This window comes from Dendrobates tinctorius, unplaced genomic scaffold (assembly GCF_039654945.1).
Source record: "Dendrobates tinctorius isolate UK_male_01 unplaced genomic scaffold, ASM3965494v1 ptg000020l, whole genome shotgun sequence".
In the NCBI taxonomy this organism is placed as follows: Eukaryota; Metazoa; Chordata; class Amphibia; order Anura; family Dendrobatidae; genus Dendrobates; species Dendrobates tinctorius.
In genome coordinates this window covers 42,543,971-42,563,072 of record NW_027361688.1, presented here as the reverse complement: position 1 = coordinate 42,563,072, position 19,102 = coordinate 42,543,971, and positions in this window count along the sequence as shown.

Here is a 19,102-nt window from a genome sequence, read left to right as displayed (position 1 = left end):
TGAGTATGCTGATACCCCATATGTGGGAGAAAACTACTGTATGGGCACACGTCGGGGCTCGGAAGGGAAGTAGTGACGTTTTGGAATGCAGACTTTGATGGAATGGTCTGCGGGTGTCATGTTGCCTTTGGAGAGCCCCTAATGAACCTAAACAGTGGAAACCCCCCACAAATCACCCCATTTTGAAAACTAGACCCCCTAAGGAACTTATCTAGATGTGTGGTGAGCACTTTGAACCCCCAAGGGCTTCACAGAGGTTTATAATGCCAGGGCATGAAAATAAAAAAATCGTATTTTTTCCACAAACATGATCAATTAGTCCCCAATTTTTTCATTTTCCCAAGGGTAACAGGAGAAATTGGACCCCAAAAGTTGTTGTCTAATTTGTCCTGAGTACACTGATACCCCATATGTGGGAGAAAACTATTGTATGGGCAAACGTCGGGGCTCGGAAGGGAAGTAGTGACGTTTTGGAATGCAGACTTTGATGGAATGGTCTGCTGGTGTCATGTGCGTTTGGAGAGCCCCTGATGTACCTAAACTATTGAAACTCCCCACAAATGACCCCATTTTGGACACTAGACCCCCCACAGAACTTATCTAGATGTGTGGTGAGCACTTTGAACCCCCAAGGGCTTCACAGAAGTTTATAATGCCCGGGCATGAAAATAAAAAAATCATTTTTTTCCACAAAAATGATATTTTTGCCCCCAATTTTTTATTTTCCTAAGGGTAACAGGAGAAATTGGACCCCAAAAGTTGTTTTGCAATTTGTCCTGAGTAGGCTGATACCCTACATGTGGGGGTAAAACACTGTTTGGGCGCATGGCAGAGCTTGGAAGGGAAGGAGCACCATTTGACTTTTTCAACTCAGAATTGGCTGGAATTGAGATCAGACGCCATGTTGCATTTGGAGAGCCCCTGATTTGCCCAAACAGTGGAAACCCCCAATTCTAACTCCAACCCGAACCCCAACACACCCCTAACCCTAATCTCAGCCCTAACCCTAGCCCTAACCCTAACCCTAACCCTAGCCCTAACCCTAGCCCTAACCCTAGCCCTAACCCTAACCCTAGCCCTAGCCCTAACCCTAGCCCTGGACCTAACCCTAGCCCTAACCCTAACCCTAATGGGAAAATGGAAATACATACATTTTTTTCATTTTATTATTTTTCCCTAACTAAGGGGGTGATAATGGGGGGGTTTGATTTACTATTTATGGCGGTTTTTATGCTTGGCAGCTGTCGCACGCTAAAAGACGCTTTTTATTGTAAATATAGTTTTTGCATCACCACATATTGAGAGCTATAATTTTTCCATATTTTGACCCACCGAGTCATGTGAGGTCTTACTTTTTGCGGGACGAGTTGTCGTTTTTATTGGTACCATTTTCGGGCATATGACATTTTTTGATCGCTTTTTATTCCAATTTTTGGGACGCAGAATGAACAAAAACCAGCGTTTCATGAATTTCTTTTAGGGGGGTGCGTTTACACCGTTCCACGTGCGGTAAAATTGATAAATTGGTTTTATTCTTTGGGTCAGTACAGTTACAGAAATACCTCATTTAGGTCATTTTTTATGTTTTGGTGGTTTTATGCAATGAAAACTACTTTATATAAAAAATAATTATTTTTGCATCGCTTTATTCTGGGAGCTATAACTTTTTTATTTTTTTGCTGATGATGCTGTATGGTGGCTCGTTTTTTGCGGGACAAGATGACATTTTCAGCGGTACCATGGATATTTATATGTGTCTTTTTGATCGCGTGTTATTACACTTTTTGTTTGGCGGTATGATAATAAATCATTATTTTTTGCTTCGTTTTTTGTTTTTATTTTTTAAGGGGTTCGCTAAAGGGGTTAACTAATGGGACAGTTTTATAGGGCGGGTCGTTACAGACGCGGCGATACCTAATATGTGTACTTTTATTTTTATTTTATTTATTTCCAAAAAATGGATTTATTGGGGGAATATTTTTTTTTTTTCTAATTTATTTGGCGATTTTTTTAAAATTATTTTAACACTTTTTTTTATTTTTTTTTTACTTTATTACATAGTCCCAGGTGGGACATCACTGTCCTGTGACAGATCGCTGATCTGTCACATCACAGATCACTGTGACAGATCAGCGCTTTGCAGGCACTGAGGAAGCCAGCTCCCTGCAGGCCCCCGAAGTCCCCCGTCGCCATCTTGGATTCGGGGGCCTGCAGGGAAAGAGCCCCCCGCAGCAGCGCTGCACATTGCGCTGCTGTGGGGGGCTCAGGGAAGCACGGAGTGAGCCCCCTCCCTGCCAATGCTTCCCTTTAACCCCCGGGACACCGCAATCATGTTTCATCGCGGTGTGCAAGGGGTTAACGTGTCGGGGGCGGTCTGTGACCGCCCCTGACACATTGTGCCGGGTGTCAGCTGTGATAATCAGCTGACACCCAGCCGCGATCAGCGGCACTCACCACGTGGGCGCCGCTAATCGCGCTAGGCGTACTATCCCGTCCATGGGCATAGGGGCCCAGGTCCCATGGACGGGATAGTACGTCTGATGTCAGAAAGGGGTTAAAGCAAATTTTGGAATTTTTTTTCACCACTTAGATGAAAAGAACCTAGACATGTTTAGTGTCTATGAACTCGTAATGATCTGGAGAATCATAATGGTAGGTCAGATTTCGCATTTAGTGAACCTAGCAAAAAAAGCCAAACGAAAAAAAAAAGTGTGGGATTGCACTTTTTTTGCAATTTCACCGCACTTTGAAATTTTCGTCCTGTTTTTGAGTACACGACATGGTAAAACCAATGATGTCGTTCAAAAGTACAACTCGTCCGACAAAAATTAAGCCCTTACATGGACATATTGATGGAAAAATATAAAAGTTATGGCTTTGGAAAGAAGGGGAGCGAAAAACAAAAACGCAAAACCGAAAAAGCTCTGGTCGTGAAGGGGTTAATATACTATCATGGAGGGATATCATATGATTACTGCAATGCTTTACTGGTTTCTGGAAGTCTGATATGATTTCATTATTAGGCAGGGATGAGTGAATCTGTATAAAGGCCGGATCACGAGTGCCACCTCCATTATGATCTCTTTTGTGTGAAGTAATAAGTGCCTTATTACTGGTGTAGGGGATAGATTCTTACTGCACATTCTCTAAAAAAGCACTGTGTGTACTCTGCAACCCATATCTGTTCTAGTACTGTGCTAGTACTGTGATAAAAGCTGCTGTGCTTATGCTGTACATCCGTCTGTGAGACTACTGTGCCAAAATCTGCTGTGTATTCCGCACTCCCCGACTGTGGGAGTACTGTCCTGGAAGCTTCTGTGTGAACTTTGAGCTGCACCGCCTGTGGGAGTTCTGTCCTTTTTTCCCGCTGTGTGTATTCTGCACACCCCGCCCGTGGAAGTACTGTCCTTGAAGCTGCTATGTGTACTCTGCACCCCTGCTTGTGGGGGCACTGTCATTGATGTCGCTGTATGTACTCTGCACACCCCTCCTGTGAGAACACTGTTCTTTAAGCTGCTGTGTGCTCTCTGCACCCCCCCACCTGTAGGAGTACTGTCCTTGAAGCTGCTGTATGTACTCTGAACCCTCCCCCCTGTACGAGTGCTCTCCTTCAAGACGCTGTATGTACTCTAAACCAGGGTTCCCCAACTCTGGTCCTCAAGGTCCACCAACAGAACATGTTTTCAGGATTTCCTTAGTATTGCTCAGGCGATAATTGCTTCACCTGTGCAATACAAAGGAAATCCTGAAAACATGATCTGTTGGTGGGCTTTGAGGACTGGAGTTGGGGAACCCTGCTCTAAACCCTCCCCCCTGTACGAGTGCTCTCCTTGAAGACACTGCATGTACTCTGAGCCCTCCCGCCTGTAGTATTATGGTTCCTGAAGCCGCTGTGTGTACTTTGCTCCCTCCACCTGTGCGAGTACTGTCCTTTAAGCTGCTGGGAGTATTCTGCACCCCCTCACGTATAAGGAGTACAGTCTGCCTGTAGGAACACTGCCTTGAAGCCGCTGTATGTACTCTGCACTTCATCGCCTGTAAGGAGTACTGTATGCCTGTCAGAGTACTGTCCTTGAAGCCACTGAGTGTACTTTGCACCCACCACCTGTGAAATCACTGTCCTTGAAACTGCTGTGTGTTTTCTAGTTTGAGAAATTAATAATTGGCATCAGCTGTCTCATTGCCATTAGTAAGCCAAAGAAATAATTTTTCAGGCCTGCTGTGTGTTTTCGAGTGGTTTTGTAAAGAAATAAATCTCATCATCTCGTTGCCATTTCTAGGCCCAAAAAATAATTTTTCGGGACTGGTGTGTGTTTTTCAGTAGTATGTGAAAGAAAGAAATGGCTATCTAATTGCCATTTGCAGGCCCCAAAAATATTTTTTTCTGGACTGGCGTGTGTTTTTACTAGTCTGTGAAATAAATAATTGGCATCAGCTGTCTAGTTGACATTTCTACACCCAAGAAATATTTTTCTGGACTGGTGTTTGTTTTTTACTAGTCTGTAAAAGAAATATTTGGCATCAACCGTCAAGTTGCCATTTTCAGACCCAAACAATAAATTTTCCTGAATGCTGTTAATTTTCTAGTACTGTTGCAAATAAATAAATCTACTCTTCTGCCATCTCTTTGTGAGTAGTGTTTAGAAAAAACATTTCCAAAAATTAACAGTACATCAAATAAGGGACGCGGATGTGGCCATGGCACGTGGTGCCGGTGCATTGGTGCTGCTAATGGTGGTGGTGGTGTAGCAGGGAGAGGAAGTGGTCATTCTGTACTTACTAAATGCCCAAATACAACATCTTCCTTTGGTGCACACAGACACAGGTGACAGGACTTTATGCGTCGATTCATAGGCCTGAATACTGCTGCATGAATAGTGAGGCCACAAGATGTTGAAAAGGTGCTAGATTGAATGGCTGAGAGTGGCTCCAGTTCCTTCTCATTATCTTCCGCTTGGTCCACTGCAGAAAATGCACAGTTGGCACCTGAGGACCATGGTCATCCATCTTCCACCTCATCACATTGTAAATCAGCCAAGCAGTCTGAGCCCCAAGTCATACAGCAGTCTCTGCTACTTTTTGATGACTCTGTTGGCCAGGGGTTCTGTGGCCCATCCACCTGCCCCAGAAGTGGAAGAGACTGAGTGCACTGATGACCAACCACTTGTTAGGTTAGAGGATGAGTATGTGGGAGAGCTAGTGCACAGACACGATCAATGGATGACCACAGCTCATGTGAGATGATGACGAAACTCAGTTGTCAACTGCAGCACAAGGAGTGTAGGGTTGAGGAGTTGGTGTAAGATGATGCAGAGAATGATGAAGTCCTAGATTCCATGTGGAGCAGAGGCCATGCTAGTGATGTTCACACATTGTAGAAAGAGAAGGTGGCTACACTGCCTGCCACAGCAGAACAGAAAAAAAGGGGGAACACGGTGCTAAGGCACAGCGGGCAACCTATAGCCAGTATGTCAGCTGCTACTGCCCACCGCACCGCTGAAATAATCATATCAAAGACAGCTCCAAAGAGCTCCATGGTGTGGCATTTATTCAGGGCATGTACTACTGCTAAGTGACAAGCAGTTTACACTCTGTGCCGTAAAACCCTGAAGTGAGGCATACATTTTTTGAACCTGAGCACCACCTGTATGACAAGCCATATGAATTGCAAGCACAGGGTGCAGTGGAGTACAGCCTTAAAAATCATGACAGATAAAAGCCTCCTCCTGCTCCAGTCTCGGCCTCTTCCTCCCACTCACAATCAACAAGGCCACCTAGCATCTCTCAAAGAGAGGATGTGATAGCATAACCACTTCTACCACCAAAGTCATCAAGCATCTCCACACCATCCTAATGAAGTGTGCAACTTTCCATCCTCCAAATACAGGAGAGAAAGGGGAGATACCCTCCTAGCAACACATGGGCCATGGTCATGAATGACAGCATTTCCAAATTATTGGTCTTTCAAATAATGCCATTCAAGAATCCTCCACCACCTTCTCATTCAGTCACAGAAAGACTTACATCACCAACTTGACCACAGACTGGGGGAAATGATAGCAAGCTTTTCTTAAACTCCTCTGTTATGGGGACTAATCCCACAACGCGCATAAGCTGTGGACTGGTATCAAACAGCAGACAGATGAGTAGTTGGTGCCTCTAAACCTCAAGCCCGAACCTGGCGGTGTGTGTTAGGCCGAGGTTCTCCCACTGCACAGGGGGAATCTCAAGCCATGTCCTCTGCGGTCTCCCATTCCTCTACGGCCACAGAGGTTCCTGCTCAGCGGAGATGTCGGTCCCAGCGTCTTGCCTAGGCTTGTGCTAGGCGTCTGGTTGCTACTCCAGGCTCAGCTATTGTACCATGCATGAGTCAGTGGCGAGCAGACGCTCCTGGGACTAAGTCCTGCCTTTCTCCTACTGAGCATGCCCGTGGGACGACCTCTCATTGGAGGTCGGAGGTCACATGCTCAGGTCCTATTGCAGCTCGGATTGGGCCATCAGGAAGGTTTAAGGTCAATTAGGATTACCATAATTATTAATATTTGTCAAATGCCAAAATAATGATAGAGAGTTTTTTTAAAGGCATTTTTATTACTTACTGCAAAGTCAAAACTTTACATACACTTGTCTTTAAACAATTTTGTACTGCCCATATGATGTTGTTATGTGTTTGGAAGCTTCTGATTATGTGTTTGAAAGCTTCTTTTTTTGTCAGCATCTTAATTAATAAGAGATACACCTGTGGATGTATTTTAATGCACACCTGAAACACACTGCTTCTTTGTGTACCATCATGGGAAAGTGTAAAGAAATCAGCCAAGATATCAGGAAGGGAATTGTGGACTTGCACAAGTCTGTCTGATCCTTGGGTACAATTTCAAGATACCTGAAGGTGCCTTGTTTATTTGTGCAAACAATTACATGCAACTACAAACAAGATGGCAATGTCGAGACATTATACTGCTCAGGAAAGAGACTGGTTCTGTGTCTCAGAGATGAACGTGTTTTGGTCCGACATGTGCATATCAACCCAAGGACAAAAGCAAAAGACCTTGAGAAGATGATGGCAGAAGCTGGTAAGATTGTGTCAATATCCACAGTGAAACAAATACCGTATCAACATGGACTGAAAGGCCACTCTGCCAGGAAAAAAACATTACTCCAAAAGAAACACAAAAAAGCCAGATTAATGTATGCAAATGCACACAGAAACAAAGAGATTCATTTTCGGAGACTTGTCCTGTTGTGTGATGAAACTAAAATGGATTTTTTTGGCCATAATGAACAACGTTACGTTTCGAGGAAAAAGGGAGAAGCTTCGAAGCCTAAAAGCACCAACTATGAAACACGGTGGTGGCAGCATCATGTTGTGGGGTTGTTTTGCTGCAAGAGGGACTGGTGCACTTCACAAAATAGATGGCATCATTAGAAAAGAAGATTATGTGGCAATACAGAAGCAACATCTCAAGACATCAGCCAGGAAGTTAAAGCTTGGGCAGAAATGGTTCTTCCAAATGGACAATGACCTGAAGACATACTGCCAAAATGGTAATAACGTGGCTTAAGGATAACAAAGTCAATGTTTTCGAGTAGCCATAACAAAGGCCTGATCGCAATCCTATTGAAAATTTATGGGCAAAGCTGAGAAGGCAGTCACAGCTGCACTTATCCCATTGAGTCAGTGGAAGGGGGAGATTCTGTAATTTTGCACCATCTTGGGTATTTTGCTGGGCAGCCTAAATTACGTGACAAAGCCATTTTATTACATTCTTGGAGAAACCCTTTCAAGTCATCTTCCACCTATGTGTTTTTTAAAGGCATTCCCTAGATCTGGGGTCCTTAACCTGTGGATTGGGAACCACATGTGCCTTGTGGGACCATCATGTGTGGCTCATGGCTGTCTGGTAACTTGCTGCATTTGCACAAGGATTAGCAAACAGCTATAAAAGGAGGTTCTCTAGATGGTGACTTTTATGAGTTGATCTGCTTAGAAGAGCACTTCTGGAGGCAAGGTGGATAAATATGGTAAGCTGGCGATGCTATTAGTTAGAGGGATATTGAAGCCAGATACAAAAGTTTGGTGGGAGCGCTAAATGAGTGAATTCTGAAAGGGTTTAAAATAAAAACCAGTGGATGTAAGTATACTTCCTATGAGCAAGGGTGGCAAAAGGTGCCATCTGTGGGGAAACTTTGGCTGTCATTTTACCTGTAGTTAGGACTCTTGATGATACTTTGGTAATAGAGTGCGGGCTCGCCGGATGTAGCTCGCCACCATCTCTCAGGAGTGAAAGTGACTCTCAAGGTAAGGAAGGTTGAGAACCACTGCCCTAGATGGACTGACACCCATAGGTTGTGACCACCAGAAATTTCAATATTAAGTAGTATTTGTGGACATTGTGTGGCATTAGATTAGATCATAAATGGAGCCGTTATTTGGTAACTCTATGTTGGCGTTAAATGAGCACTCTATTTGTATACTTAGCAAAACAAGAACCAGACTCATCATAAACTGCACCGGGTGTGCTGACACCCAAATCAGTGCGGTTAGCCACTCTGCCAACGAATCATGCGAAACAGGAGAACATATAGAGTTTAGCGTAAAAACATGAACAATCTTTATTAATGTACACAAAGATAAAAACGGCATAACAAACATAGACCATGTAAAGACACCAATGAATCCGGAATGCATAACGCCATGCTGTAAGGTAACATCAAAAACTCTCCCATGAATAATGGATTTTCTATGTCAAAGAGGAGATAACAAATCCAGAGCCCCATCACAATTAATTAGAACTCGGCCAACCATATGCCCTTGCTTGGTTAATATATATCATACCCCAATGAACGGTCACAAACCGGTAAATAAATCATAAACGGGGGAGAGAAGAGGGAGTAAATACTCACATAGTTGGTACAGCGGCGACTGCCTGGGACACCCCAACGTGCGTTTCACTACACCTCAGTAGCTTTATCAAGGGGAGGATACTGTGGTGTAGCGAAACGCGCGTCGGGGTGTCCCAGGCAGTCGCCGCTGTACCAACTATGTGAGTATTTACTCCCTCTTCTCTCCCCCGTTTATGATTTATTTACCGGTTTGTGACCGTTCATTGGGGTATGATATATATTAACCAAGCAAGGGCATATGGTTGGCCGAGTTCTAATTAATTGTGATGGGGCTCTGGATTTGTTATCTCCTCTTTGACATAGAAAATCCATTATTCATGGGAGAGTTTTTGATGTTACCTTACAGCATGGCGTTATGCATTCCGGATTCATTGGTGTCTTTACATGGTCTATGTTTGTTATGCCGTTTTTATCTTTGTGTACATTAATAAAGTCGTAGTTACTCACCGGTTAACGGTATTTTTCGGAGTCCATGACAGCACCACCTGAGAGAGGGGATCCGCCCTTTAGGAACAGGAAACCTACAGGTACAAAAAGGCGGCACCTCTCCCACGCATCAGTTGGATTACAGAGCACAAGAGGACCATAACGGTTAATATCATAATTTATATACAATACTTTACACGACTATTTAAATTACCTGTGTACCTATAAGGGGAAGAAGTGCACACCCAAAATTTTAAACTAAAGGGAGGGAATATACGGGTGCTGTCATGGACTCCGAAAAATACCGATAACCGGTGAGTAACTACGACTTTTCTGTCGTCCATGACAGCACCACCTGAGAGAATTATAGAGAGTAATAACTATTTAGGGAGGGACTACAGCCTGCAGTACCCTTAAACCAAAAGAGAGGTCTGTGGAAGCACCCAAGTCTAGCCTATAATGACTATAAAAGGTGCTCGGAGAGGACCAAGTGGCCGCCTTACATATCTGGTCGATGGAGACTTCTGATCTCTCGGCCCACGAGGTCGCCATGGCTCTGGTGGAATGCGCCCTCAGCTTTCCGGGTGGCGACCTGCCTTTTGAGGTGTATGCTATTGAGATTGCCTCTCTAATCCACCTAGCTAGTGTGCTTTTTGACACTCTACAACCTTTCCTAGGGCCTTGATGTGAGACAAACAGGGCATTATCTTTTCTCCAGGGATTGGTAACTGCCAGATATTCTTTGAGGCATCTCCTAACATCTAGGGTATGTAGTTTCTCTTCCTTCTCATTAGCTGGATTAGGGAGGAAGGATGGAAGGACTATTTCCTGTGTCCTGTGAAAGCTAGAAACTACCTTAGGTAAGTACGCCGGATCAGGTCTGAGTGTTACTCTATCGTCCTTAAACTGTATATAAGGAGGACGCCTAGATAATGCCTGGATGTCGCTCACCCTACGAGTTGAGGTTAGAGCTACCAGGAAGGCTACTTTAAGGGACAGGTTTTTTATGGAAGTTTATGAAATAGGTTCAAATGGAGCCTCTGTCATAGCCGTGAGGACTAGGTTTAAGTCCCACGGCATGAACCTATCTTTCACTATTGGCCTGGATCTACCTGCTGCTTTAATAAATCTACTGATCCAGTAATTACCCGCTATGTTGCAGCTAAAGAGGGCCCCCAAGGCTGATACCTGTACTTTAAGGGTACAAGTGGAAAGCCCCATATCCAGACCTTTCTTAAGAAACTCTAAGATCTGGTTTATAGGTGCTGAACCCCCAGCGACTATTCCGGAGTTCTGAAGGAATCTCTTCCAAATCCTGACATAGATTTTGGTAGTGATGATTTTTCTACTTTTAAGTAGAGTGTTAATCAGGTCTGGGGAGAAGCCTTTATCTCTTAGCAATGTCTGTTCAAACTCCATGCCGTCAGATGTAGGCCAGCCACCTGAGGATGGAAGACTGGGCCCTGGGATAGGAGATCCGGGATGTCTGGAAGGACCCAAGGCTCGGACACCGACATGGTCCTGCGGCATGAGAACCATGCCCTCCTTGGCCAAAATGGAGCGATAACTATAACCCTCGCTCTGTCCCTCCTGATTTTTCTCAACACCAGGGGTAGTAGTGATAGGGGAGGGAAGGCGTATGCTAGCCTGAAGTCCCACTTTATCAGAAAGGCATCTACCGACAGGGGGTTCTCTCTGGGATTTAGGGAGCAGAACTGCCTTACTTTCCTGTTTTCCATGGTAGCGAAGAGATCTATCTCTGGTTGACTCCATTTTTGTACAATCAGGTCGAAGATGGAAGTTTTTAGGGACCATTCTCCTTCTCTTAGTAGATTACGGCTTAAGAAATCTGCTGTGATATTTTCTTTCCTTTTTATATGTAGAGCTGTTAAAGATAGAAAATGCCGCTCTGCTAGCTGGAACAACCGTTCTGCCACATTCATCAGGGGTTTGGAACGAGTCCCGCCTTGGTGGTTGATATAAGCCACGGTGACCTGATTGTCGGAGAACACCCGCACATGATGATGGCCCTGTAGATACACAAGTAGTCTCTTAGCTTCCTGTTCTACTGCTGTCAACTCTTACAGGTTAGATGACATCTCTATCTGATGATGCTCCCATAGGCCCTGTACCAGAATCTCACCCATATGGGCCCCCCAACCGGAAGGGCTAGCATCCGTGGTGATTATTCGGGATATGTCATACTCCCAGGGAACCCCTCTGGATAAATTATCCCTGCCTAGCCACCACTCTAGGGACTCCCTTGTGTTCCGGGACAAGGTTAGCTGGCCCTCTAAGTAACCTCTGAGCACTCTTTGATGTACTAAAACTTCGCCCTGTAGTGTTCTTGAATGGAATTGGGCCCACTGGACAGTCGGGATACAGGAAGAAAGAGAACCCAGAAGGGACATGGCTTTCCTGAGGGACATGGTAGGGTTATTGGAAGCGTTCAGGACCTGATAGTGTAGGCGAACAAGCTTCTCCGGAGGCAGACGGCATTCCTGTTTCTCAGAATCTAGGATCAAGCCCAAAAATTGTTGGACTCTCATCGGTTGCAACCGAGATTTTTTAATGTTAAGCAGCCAACCTAATCGCTCTAAGGCAGACATTGCCCTTTGTAGCTGTTCCATACAATGTTTCACCGTTTTGCCTACAATCAGAAAGTCATCTAAGTAGGGAACTACTAGAATGTCTGATTCACGTAGATGGGCCATACCAATTTAGTAAATACTCGGGGAGCGAATGCCACCCCAAAGGGGAGGGCTGCATATTGGAAATGCTGAACTGACCCATCTAACTGAAACGCCACTCTGAGGAAGCGCTGATGAGCTGCATGAATGGGTATATGGTAGTAAGCATCTTTTAAATCTAACACTACCATAAAGCAATTTTTAAACAGCATTTTTATTGATGAATTAATTGTCTCCATTTTAAACGGGCATAAGTATGACCAGGAATTCGTTGAGGGACTTAAGATTTTTTATAGTCCTAAAGGAGCCGTCTGGCTTGTGGACCAGGAACAGAGGGGAGTAGAAACCTTTTCCCCTTTCTCCTTCTGGAACCATAGTTAGGACCTTCTTGTGGCAAAGATCATGAACCTCGGCCTCCAGGGAAGCTTGTTCTGATGTGGAAGTCCTGAGCGGGGTGACCTTAAAACGATCTTGGGGGACCCGGGTGAACTCTAGTCGTAGACCCGCAGCTATCACCCCCAGTATCCAGCTACTACTAGAAATCATAGACCAGGCTGGGTAGAAGGCAGCTAGTCTCCCCCCTACCGGAGCAGCTAGTCATTGGGGCGGCTTTTTAGTGTCACGGGCTGGACCTTCCTGGCGCCCCCCACCTCCGAACATAAAACCTGTACCTCTCCTTTTCTTGTCATCCCATCTGCCCTGGTCCCTGGACGGCCTTCTACGGAAATATCCTTTCCTAGTAAAGGGACGTCTATAAGAAGGGTTCGGCAGACTGGGGAACTTCTTTTTATCATCCCCGGCCTTCTCTAAAAGTTCATCCAAAACGGGGCCAAACAGATATTCCCCCTCGCATGGAATGGAGCAGAGTCGTGACCTGGCCTGGATATCTCCTGGCCAGCATTTTAACCAGAGAGCCCTTCGTGCTGCGTTAGATAAACTCGCGGTCCTCGCCGCCATTCTCGCAGAGTCTGCTGAGGTATCAGCCAAAAAAGCGGCAGCACTTTGGATGATTGGTAGGGTTTTCCGAATGGATGCTCTTGAGGCTACGTCCTTCAGTTGGGAATCCAGTTGATCTAGCCAGACCATCATGGATCTGGCCGCACATGTGGCAGCTATCGCTGGTCTTAAAGCGCCTGCTGACATCTCCCATGTTCCCTTTAGGAAGGAATCCGCTTTTTTATCCAGCAGGTCTTTTAAGGAGGCCATGTCATCGAATGGTATGGAGGATTTTTTGGAGGCTTTGGCTACTGCTGCGTCCAGCTTAGGGGCCTTATCACACCTGTTTACCACTGGGTCATCAAATGGGTACCTCCGCTTGAAGGCAGGTGGCAAGGAGCAGCTTTTTTCAGGTCTTTTCCATTCCCTATCTATCAGGCTCTGGACTTTGACATTTAAAGGAAAGGCCCTGCGCTTTCAGGGATCTAGACCCCCGAACATCACGTCCTGTGCGGAAAGTTCTGGTTTTGCGTCTGCTACCCCCATGGTGGACCTTATTGCTTTAACCAGCCTATCCATTTGATCTAAGGGGAAGCAGAATTGTCTTGAGTCTCCCTCTGAAGAAGACGAAGTGGAGGCCGGGGAATCTGAGGAGTCATCGTTCCTAGGGGTGGCTGAGTACTCCGAACCTGAGAGACTAATTTCTCTTCCTTTAGAAGAATCCCTTTTAGCTAGGGCCTTCATTTCCCTCAGGCTTGTGGTGAAGTCCAGCATTTCTTCCGCTACCTGTATGGACGGGGGAGAGTGTAAGGGCCTGTCAATCTACCCCTGGGCTCCCGTCCCTATCCAACCCCTACCGTTTGTCGCACGCATGGCTGACACAACTTTTTAGGGTGGCCGTCTGGCAAGGGGCAACTACAGAGGGCACATTCCCTGTGCATCTGTTTTCCCGTAGCTTTCCTCCTCTGCGAAAAAAACATAAAGGGAACACTGCATCAGGGTACATTCACGGAGATCTCTTACCCATGCAGATGAGGCAGGTACCGGATCACGGAGGAAAGCAGGAGGGTCCTTTATCCTGGAGGAACTTCTGTGGCTCTGTTCGTTCGGACGTTTCTGTTTTTTTTGCTGGCCACTTGCATGAGGCTTCACCATGGCCTGTTTCTGTGGGTGCTACTGCGCCTCGTCCTGCTGCTCTATGGGGGCTTCTGTTGTCTCCATTGCTGGGCCTTCAGAAGCACCCCAGCAGGGTCACCTCCTGTCTTTTAAGGCCTCCCAGCCGGGTCAGCAGGGTTCTGGCGTGGCACCCCCACCTGGAACCCCCCGTGACCTCCCCCCCGCCTGTACCGGCCAACCCCTCCTCGCCCCGGGCACCGCGCACCACCCCGGACCGCCGTGCACCTGCGGCGCGCACTGGAAAGCCGGCCGGCACCCGACTTCCCGTTTCAGCGTTCCCGGCCCTGCCCCTTCCGCAGCGTCACTTCCGCCGCTCATCAGAGCCCGTGGGAGCCCGCGGAAGGAGTTGGCACGGGGCCCCCGGCTCCGGTATGCCCGCCGCCCCACGCGCACCGACCTGCGCCCGCCGACCGGGCGCCACCACCGCCCGGATAGGAGAGGGGGACTGGACCCCCGGGGGAGAATGCACCAGGAGGGCCCCGGGGCATACATACCTGGTGCCCGCAATATGGAGGCGGCTGTCCACCGGACCCTGTGCTCCACCTGCTCCGACCACTGCCGTGGCGACCTACCCGGCCCCACCGTGGCGCATCCAGGGACCCGAGTGTGACCGAGGTAGGAGAACCCCCCGCTACTTGGGTCGGTCAGCCGGCCTGGGAATCCCTTGACGACTCCATGATGGACGATCTGAAGGAAGTCCCGTCCTCTAGGAACAGGAAACCAACTGATGCGTGGGAGAGGTGCCGCCTTTTTGTATCTGTAGGTTTCCCGTTCCTAAAGGGCGGATCCCCTCTCTCAGGTGGTGCTGTCATGGACGACCGAAGAAAGATTGTTCATGTTTTTACGCTAAACTCTGTTTGTTCTCCTGTTTTGCCTCTATTTGTATACTACCTGACAGTCCAATCAGCGTTGAAACAACCTCTTAATAAAAAGAATGGTAGTTCTCAGTTGTCAATCTATTTTTTACATTTCCAGTGGGAAAAATACAGAAATGAAGAGTTGGGGCCAGTTTTAACATGCTTTAAGTCTGCCTTGGATGAAATGCCAATCATCACAAAGAAAATTGAAAGAGATTTGTTTAAGTTAATGGAAAGACTACGTAAAACCTCTGTACTTGCATTGCAGAATTTGGGAGCTCAGTTTAGTCACTACCCATACCGCTAACAGCTTCATTTAAGGCCCATTATAAAAGCTGGCTCATTTATGCTTTGGTGTAAATAATTGTATACAAGGGAGACAGATGTTGTTCTGTATTTGCAATATCCTGTCAACCCACTACAGGCGAAACAGCATGACAGAGATTCAAAGCAAATTCCAAACTTGACATGGTACTATATTTGGTAATCTGGAAACACTTGTTGGCTTTATACTAACCATGAATCTCTCCTTTCAGTGTTTGACTATATATTTGCGATAGTACAATGGAATTTTTCCAGATTGATTATCATGTTTTATTTAAAGGGAGTGCACATAACTAGAAAGACTTTGTTTTTTTTTTCTTCCAGAAACTCCACCGCATTTGCCTATAGGTTGTGTCTGCTATTGTATCTCGGCTCCATTGAAATGAATGGAACTAAGCTGCAATAGCGCAAATGACCTGTGGATAGATGTTGGACCCAATTGGATTAACACGTAGGAGGGCTGCAGTGCTGGAGCAAATTAATTCTTCAGAAATGATGATGAGGAAAAGGCTTTTTATTCACTCCGTATTGGCATCTTTTTCAAGTAAAAAAACCCACATTTGTTTTTTTCACTTCAAAAAGACGCCGGGTACGGCATTGAATGAAAAGCCAATACACACAAAAGAAATAAACGTACGCATAACAAAACGTGTAATTGCAATCATTTTCTGGGAGAAATACTTTATTTTATGGAACAATTTCAAGGGTGCCAACACTTTTGGCCATGACTGTATATGTGTAAAGACATATATGTGTATATGCTTGGTGTATTCATGCGAGTGTGCTATGTGTGTGTGTATACATACAATGTGTGTGTCATATATGGTGCATGTATGAAGCATTCACATTAAGAAATCCTGACAGCACAGACGAGAGTTCATTTTCTCAATCGCCCAACAAACGAGCAAAATGCTGCTCATTCATCGGGTGATTGGATTGTTTAAGGCGGAAAAAAAATCTTTGTTCTCAGCAACACATCGCCTGGTGTAAACTGCAGATAAGCTGCTGATAACATGATATGTATGGGGACAGATTAACCTACAAGTGATCGTTCTGTGCCCATCATTCTTCGTCAGGCTGTGTAAAGAGGCCGATAAACAAGTGCCGAACGACTTCAATATTTTTGATCGAGCTCATTCAACGGTCTGAACTCAGCGCATGAAATTGGACTGAATTGTTTCTGTGTGATGGTGCAATATTTTAGTATTTAGGGCCCCACTTTTCACTTTTGTCCCGGGCCCCTCTAAGGCCTGTTTCACACTTCCGTTTTTTCAAATCCGTCAAAATCCGTTGTTTTCCGTAAAAAAACGGATCCGCCATTTTTTGCAGGATCCGGTTTTTTTTGTCCCATAGACTTCCATTACGGTTACCGCGGATCCGTCAAAAAAACGGGTCCGTTTTTAAAAAAACGGATCCGTTTGCATCAGTTTCCGTCAAAAAAACGGAAACGGATCCGTTTGGCGGACACAAAAACGGAAGTGTGAAACAGGCCTTAGTCTAAAACCGGCCCTGCACGGATGACTATTTCTTTGAAGTCTAAGGGGTAAGGTTTCTCCTTGTGGAGAGTGACATACCAGTTCTGGCTTGTCAAGGTAAGGAGGCTTATTCGCCGTGCAATGCTCCTCTGGGAAATTTTATATGCAAATTGCCTCTTCAGAGAGAAAGAGGACTTTTACTCTACAGCGCCACCTATTGGTAGTAGCGATCCTACAAGTCACAATCAACCCTTTAACGAATCTTGTAATATGACTTAGGATAAAAGCCAAATCAGAATCTCAATTTGCAGACACAGTGTTTCGGGCTATTGGCCCTCGTCAGTGCAAAGTATGAGATCTGATTTGGCTAGGTGAGAGGCTCTGGACTGAGGTCTAAGGGGTAAGGCTTCTCCTTGTGGAGAGTGATATACCAGCTCTGGCTTGTCAAGGTAAGGAGCCATATTTCTTTGAAAGCCTATATGTAATATTATTATTTCCTATGGAAGCAGCCATCGACAATGGCAATATGAGTTGTTTTCCTTGGTTCTCAGGAGTCAAACGTGTGTTCTTCATCTGATTGCCACAGGGGATTTCATACCAAGGGCTCACACAGATGAGTGTATGATCAGTCCATGTCACCCCACACGGAGAGCATGTGGACTCATCATGGCCAGTGTGCCAGGGCACATAGCTTATTTTTCAATGGTCTGCATGGATAAAATTTGCAGGATGTCCTACTATGGTCCAGAAGAAGAAAAGACAGCTCAAGCACCTGTCTTTATATGATGCGGAGTGGCACACCGAGCAGCACATGGAGACAGTCACAGTCTCAATTTGAAGTCACGATTGGACTTGTCTTCTTAAACCAGCCTCAAATCACTGAAAATAAAGACACAAACCATGTCTATTCATTGACCCCTACTGTGGAACTCTCTACCCCAACATATCAGACTCTCACCTACCATGGGAACCTTCAAAAAGAACCTGAAGACCTTCCTTTTCCGACAAGCCTACAACCTGCAGCAACCACCGATCAACCAAACCGTTGCACGACCAGCTCTACCCTCGCCTACTGTATTCTCACCCATCCCTTGTAGATTGTGAGCCCTCGCAGGAAGGGTCCTCTCTCCTCCTCTACCAGTCTTGACTTGTATTATGACATGATTATTGGACTTGTTTGGTGTTATGTGTACCCCTTTTCACATGTAAAGCTCCTGTCATGATCCCAGTGCAGGTTTTTGAGCTGCACGTCAGGGGTTAATGTTTGGAGCTCAGTGCAGGTTTTGACCTGCACACCTGTGGTTAATGATTGTGGCCTCTCTTTGGTTCTGGGAGAGCTTCTTAAACCCCTGGGAAGCTCCAATCCCTGCCAGTTATACTTTTGCCTTTGGCCGAGTGTGGTGACCTCTGTGTGCCTGTTCGTTGTTATAGCTTGTTTATATGGTTCTGACCCGGTTCTGTTCTCCATTGTGAGTTTGCCTGTTGATTCTGTACTGCGCTACCCTCTCTGTGTATGACTCCTTGCCTGTGATCTGACTACTCTCTGCTCGCCCCTCTTGTACCTTGCAGCTATCTCTGTGTATGACTCATTGGCTACGTACTGACTATCTTCCCTGTCTATGCCCCTTGGTAACTTTGTCTCGCAGTTACCCTGCTAGGAGTTCTCTTGCAGCTCCTAGCTCTGTGGAGTTTAGGCCACGCCTCTAGCAGTCATGTGCTTCAGGTCCTGCTGTTCTGAAGTATGCATCTACTCGGCTGCTGCCCGCACCACAGGTGTCTTTGAGCACAGTTCGCTTTACTCAGGACACGCGCACTGGCTCAGTGAGCAAGTTCAGTGCGGTGTTCCTGACAGCTCCATGGAATAAATGGCGCTATAATAATAAATAATAATAATAATAATAATAATAGTAATGTCTATAAAGCTTAAACCATAACCACCTGCTTAATGTGGAAATAAAATCTCCTGAAAGATAGTCAAGAACCTTTGTAGGAGACGAGAGGGCTATAACAGGCCCGGGTTAGAAATGGTGAGGTAAAGTAGCACGTAGGCATTTTCACCAGCACCACGTTGTTCGACATTACTTAGGAAATCTAACAATCAGTTAAAAATAAAGAATCTAGAAAAAACTCTAGCGGGAAACAGAAGATTAAAACAAATGTGTATGCGTGTGTAGGTGTGTGCTTAGAACTTCATTTTACTTTTCATTTTCGACACCCACTTACACCTAAGAATAAAGGAGAGGGGGTGGGGAAATTAGGTGTTTTTTTGCGTCCTTATTAAGTTGCCCTGTCTATCTAATGTATGTAGAGG